This window comes from Amblyomma maculatum, chromosome 11 (assembly GCF_055883805.1).
Source record: "Amblyomma maculatum isolate TAMU_Amacu chromosome 11, ASM5588380v1, whole genome shotgun sequence".
In the NCBI taxonomy this organism is placed as follows: domain Eukaryota; kingdom Metazoa; phylum Arthropoda; class Arachnida; order Ixodida; family Ixodidae; genus Amblyomma; species Amblyomma maculatum.
This window is the reverse complement of record NC_139354.1, coordinates 116,858,424-116,864,573: the sequence shown is the minus strand read 5'-3', so window position 1 is coordinate 116,864,573 and position 6,150 is coordinate 116,858,424. Positions and strand designations below refer to the sequence as shown.

General features: G+C 45.5%; 1 long non-coding RNA gene across 1 annotated transcript; it reads left to right on the top strand.

Annotated features, from left to right (window-relative positions):
* The first annotated feature begins 2,342 nt into the window (after nucleotides 1–2,342).
* On the top strand, nucleotides 2,343–4,320 carry LOC146174812 (uncharacterized). Its single transcript, XR_014702396.1, has 3 exons — nucleotides 2,343–2,455; nucleotides 3,141–3,215; nucleotides 4,234–4,320. It is a non-coding gene; the product is annotated as an uncharacterized LOC146174812 (long non-coding RNA).
* Nucleotides 4,321–6,150: the final 1,830 nt, after the last annotated feature.

Here is a 6,150-nt window from a genome sequence, read left to right as displayed (position 1 = left end):
GGGCGAAAGCCGAATATTGAATCGGGGAAAAGATGGTTGTCCTCGAGGAAGCTCTGCAAGCGCTCTAGAACGATGTGCTCAGAGCTTACCAAGACAAGAGGTGAGGGAAATAGGACGGAGATTTTGAATGTCTATGCGTTTGCCGGGCTTGGGGATGAAGGTTACTTTAGCGTGGGTCCACTCAGAACTCAGAGTGGCTTCGTGCAAATGTTTGTTAAAGGGCCCCTGAAACGCCATTTACGGCCGTATTTTGATGCTACATGTGTTTAGAGGTGGTCTTAGTGAGCATCGAGATCACATTCAAAAAGCTCTGCGTGTTAGCTGTAATTTACAAATAATTTTGGAAAATTGCCGCTCGCAGCCGATTTGGGCGACACACCACCGTGCGTTTTCAGCCGCCCAGCCCATGCGACGTCATTGGGGTTACGTTATCATTGGCCATGGCCATATGACGTCACGTGTAATTTTTGCAATTATAGATTTTAAAATTAGCACTATTCTTCCTGAAAGAAGTATTTTATTCGTTAGTTATTATTGTACATCAAAGAAAGGTAAGAATTCTGCGCGCATCTTGATAGAAGCGGAACACTTCCGGCCGAGAGAGATCCGTCTGCTCGCAAAAGCACGTGTTGCCCGGTTGTCAGTCTTGAAATCTCGCGATCTCAACTGCTGCTGCTTTTTTTCTGGTCTGCAATGGACCACCATTGCTGTGTAGTTGGCTGTAAAGCCGAGGACAGGAAAGATGTTATAATGCGACATCGTGTCCCTACAAAGCAAGGTGTCACGCGGGAAAGCTGGCTCCAACGCGTCGGGCTGTCATCGTCGGACAAGCGCCAGGAGCTCAGAGTTTGTGGCCGCCACTTTTCCCGTGACGCATACCAGTATAATCCCAGTTTGGCGCAGCAAACTGGCCTCAACGTGAGACGTCAACGCCTAAAGTCCGACGCTTTGCCGACGCAGTTTCTCCCTGGAATGGTAAGTTTTCTGGGTTGCGAGTTATTGTGGAAACACGCGTAGCATGGCTCGGAGTCTCGCATGGAAGTGCATGAAGCCTAGCGCAAGTTTTGCAGGCGCAGATTCCTTGCGCGCAAACCGCTCTTGCGAGAGGACCACAACAAGTTAAGGCGCTCAAAATGTATGAAAGGGAGCTCTCGCCCTGCAGCGCGCGGATAAGGAAAAAAAAAATAAGGCGACCTGCGCACATGGAACCATGAATTAACATACACTAACGTGTACGCGATCACAACAATCGCAGTATAATTTGCCTGGGTGGTGCAGTGGGTTAGGGTGGTCGACTGCTGTGCCCAAGGCACAGCGGCCGCTTTTCGACGGAAGCGCAAGCAAGGTGCCCGCGTACCGGTGCGGACAAAAGTAAACGGAGCACGCTTTTTCTTCATTTTTCACTCGGTGCATATTTGAAACTGGTAGTCGTGGGATGCGTGGACCGGTAGTAGACGCAAGTGCCCTTTCACAGACAAATATTTCCTGATCTCCAGTGAGGAAGGCAATTTGACTGAAAAAGCCTAGCTGCTCCGTTTACTTACGTCCGCACCTGTACATGTGCTGTGCGATGTCACTCAGTGCTGTGCGGCGCCTCGTCTGAGTCGAATTTGGGGCGTTGAACCCCATAAACCAAGCCTGACTTGTAATAAAAAAATACCAGCACACTAATAACAATACAGATCAACTGCATCCCCCCCTCCCCCACCCCCCATCCACCTAAAGATATGCTTATTTTACAGTGCGTTTAGTCTGCTCTTGATCTTTGCCTTTTAACACCTGTATATGCATGTCTTTCTCATTCATGAAGCGGAAAATTGAAGGGGAAATTGGCTCGTTATGATACAATTAATGAAAGGAGCCAACAGTCGAGTCCAAGGTAAATGTAGGTTTTTTTTAAATACTTTTGTGGTGATATTGATCAGAATTAGTCCTGTAACGATTTTAGGCAGAAAGATCATTAAATACCAAGTGGAAGGAAAAATAACATGTGGTATGTAGATAAAAAAAAAAAAGAAGGTATCCCAATGACCTTGCACTTGCAGACTTTTGTCTCCTTTCATTCTCATTCATGTGCAGAATAATAAAACTGCCATTAACACAATGTTGATTACGCACAAATTTCCTTTCTTTTCCTAGCATGGCAAACCATCATCGCCAGGAAGCCCGAAAGACCTCAGCACTACACAGGTTTCCTCTGGGCAGGTTAGTACTGTTATCATGGTATTAATAACAATGTATATATACTTTTATATTTATATTTATGAATATTTATGCCACATATATAACTTTGGAATATGTTGCACGCATATATGATGGCTCTATTGCTAGAAGCTATATAAACTAGCACAACTGTTGCTATGTCATTATGCTTTCATGCAGTTAGTTACGTGTTCAACCATTGCTTCAGGCACCTACCGGAGGTGATCCAAATACCACAGCTCTTCCTGTAGAGGTGAGAATATTTTGGATAGTTCATTTTGTCCAGTGGATGATGCAAGTGTTTTGACATATGTACACACTTAATTTTCAACTGTACTGAACAGCTTTGTATTATATTGCATATGATGGCTCTATTGCCCGAGTAAGTAAGCTATGCAAATTAGTGCAAATGTTATGTCTGCTTCCATGCACAAGATCGATCATCGCTTGAGGCACCTTCTGGAAGCAATTAAAATGTAGCTCTTCCTGTATAGATGAGATTATTTTGGAGTTAAAATAGTTAATTTTGTTTAGTGGATGATGCAAGGCTTTGGTGTGCACTGGCACACCAAAAAAAGAAACTCGGAGCACATATATTAACTGGATTAACATGGGAGACCCGACGTTCAAAAATAATGAGCTGCTGGATTGGTTCATGGAATAGTGTATTAGTCGACTGTCCTGCACTGTGTCTTTTGTTTGTGCTGCTAACATGCCTCCAAATTTTTCAGGGCTCTTGAAACTCCACAAACTACAGCTTGTCTGTGCAAATTTTTTAGTCATATCAGTTCTCCACTTTCAGAATATTTGTGTATGTGTAGCAAGTTGACAATGTTTGCATTTTGTTACGGGCAGTTCTCTATACAGCACCTGAAAATGAAAGCATGAAAAATTTCAAATCTGCAACCATCATTATAATTATGAATATCTGTCTGCAGGAAGAATCACCAGCGGGGCCTTCAACTACTCGCACGCATACTGTGGCAACACAATGTGGGAGTGCCATTCTGTTGGTAAGTCATTATTGATAAAGATGTAGTGTTGTGAAAATGTATTAAAGAGCTATATGATTGATTACATTAAACGTAGATGGGGTGCTTGCGAATAATTTTAAATATATGAAATTTTTCCAGGCACACAGGTGTCTATTGGATTTAAATCTCTAGTCAGCACCAAGGTTTAAACAGAGAAGCCTGCCACCAGAGAAATCGGTGGCAGGCTGCTATCACTGGCCAGTTACTGCTATCACTGGCCGCTCGTTAGAACTTCTTTCATCCACTTTTGTACATTTGCTGTCTATGGCAGGCAAGAAAATTTGTCATTTAAGCACTGTTCATTAGGCAAAAAAAAAAAAAAAAGAAAACTTGACGAAATACGTCACCTATGTGTCACATATTCACTCATTCAAACCTGCAAATATACCCTCCCTGTGACACAGTCCATTCGAATGATAGCGTTCATAACTCTCATGCATGGCTTGACATGATTAAGGATGTGGTAATACTCACAATGGGTCAACAAATATTGCCTTGATGAGTCTATAGAGACCATGCCTCATACTTACCTTGCACACCACTAATCTCGGACGTGGTGTTAGGTTATTCACAGTTGCGTCAGGTAGCAAAAGGGCAATTTTTCCTTACATAATATGGTCATGCTGTGTCTGCCTAGTGTACATTAGTGCTGTCTTTAGAGCTACTACGGAGCCATCACATGCACTTTGAAGTTTAATTTTGCACAAATATTTGAACAAGTCACTAAGATGCACAAGGATATTTGATTCTGTTGTGAAAAAAATATACGTTGCGTAGCCCTAAAGTGTACCTAATTTGCCATGGCCTTTTTTCTGTTCCCTGTTGATAGAATGAAAAAAAAAAATGCATACCTACTATAAACTTTGACAGCAGCTTTATTTAGCACATTTTACAGCCAAGACATTCCGAGATGAACATCCACGGCTGCTACGTATTAGTTCATAATATTAACAATCACATGGCACCAATCGCTGACATCACTGCACTTCTTTTGCAGCGACCATCAGGATGAAACGGCCCAGTCAGCGATTGAGGAACCCCTCTACAAAGAGCGAAAATTCCTTGTGTTCGAGGGTTGCCTGCGGCGGCTTCTTGAGACCTGAACAATGTGCGGGCAAACAAGAACCCTTTACTTTAGCATAGCGGGAAGCCTTGTGACTGTGAAGGGGACATGCTCACTGCAGCATTCTTTCCTCTGAAAAAGCCAACCACTGGTTGAAGGAAAAGCAGCAAGAAATGTCCTCCTGGCTGCAGGCATCTTGTTCTCTGGCTGCGGTATAGCTTCAGTTCTTCGGTTCCTGCAATCCATTGGGGTGCAAGGCATCACAGAGAGGACCTACTACAACTACCAACGGGCATACTTGCTACCTGCCAGAAATGAGGTTTGACAATAAGGATATCTCTCATACAACATTCAAGTCAAAGTATATGTCATTAACTCGATAACTAGATGTCGCATCCTTTCATGACAACAACTTGAAGCTACAATGCAACATATAAAACATACAAAATGCAGCACATATGCAACAGCGGAGGCATTGCAGTGCAATGCACCTGCTACTGCACATCTCTGTCGCCTTTGGCTACATGTTTAATAGACCAGCTGCATGCTCTAGTACTGAAGGCATAATTTTTGCAATATTTTTTTTTAGTAAATGTGCTGTGAGAAAAGTGAAAAGCAATGCAGCATTTGAAACCTGCCCCCCTCATCCTAATATGCATTAAGGCAATCACATGACTGCAAGTTTGTAGACTCTAAAATAAACATCTCCTGCTTTGCAGCTTTTTCAGCAAAGGCAAGCAGAACTTGCTAGTGAGCTTGTAGGGACAACAACAGACCTGGCAGGGGATGGTCGCTGTGACTCGCCAGGCTACAGCGCAAAGTACATGACTTGCAGTGTACTAGCTGTGCAGAATGGAGCCATTTTGCACACTGCACAAGTTCAAGTCGGTGAGGTAATGCGACTGTCACGAAATCGGCGCCCATTTTCATCAAGCCGGCACGGCGCGAGGCCCGCGCGGCGTCGCGTGGAAAGCATGTAGAGAAAGCCCCCTTCCCCACGCGGGAGAGCGCGTAGCTTTGTACGCGTTGCCGTCACCCTCTTTTCCATTGCCCGGGGAGGACGGTGATTCATCGGACTGGAATCAGCCAGAAAATTCTAGCATCCTCTATGGGACCTAGCCAATGACGACGCGCGGCTCGACGGGTGGAGAAGAGGGAGCTACAACCAGCGAAGCTATCCCAAGCGGCAAACCTATGGTTGGCCCGCGCTCGGCCCTTGGCAATATGGCCGACTGAAACTCACCGGGCCAACCTAGGCGACCAACCTCAGCCCGAGGTCGGGGATTGACAATGGCCTAAGAATGGCCAATCATTGGCAATCGACCTCGGGCCAACGAGTATGGCCGACTTGGCCAGCCTACCGCCGCGCTAGGGTCATGCATGGGCCATGGCTTGCAGACTTGGCCAACCTACTGCCGCACTTGGGTCATGCATGGGCCATGGCTTACCCACACATGGCCCAACCTTGTTGGTGGTACCCGCTGGCAGGTGGTTTATCCACCATCGGCAGTAGACCTCGGGCCAATGAGTATTGCCGACTTGACCAGCCTACTGCCACGCTAGGGTCATGCATGGGCGCTGGCTTACCCACATGGCCCAACTACTTCGGCACTACACGCTGCCCAGTGGCCTATCCATGTGTAATTAGTGATCTACTCATCCATGGCCTATCGTTTACCCATTAAAGCGTGCGCAGTGCTATTGTTGCTGAAAATTAGCGCTGCGGCAGCATTTTGAGATGCGCATCTTCTCCTCCAAGCGGGCTCTAACTTTGTGGCATCAGCAGTGCTGTTCTCCGGGCAGGTGAAAAGCAACCCATACGTATGTAGCTTAAAAAAGCCTGTGCATCGA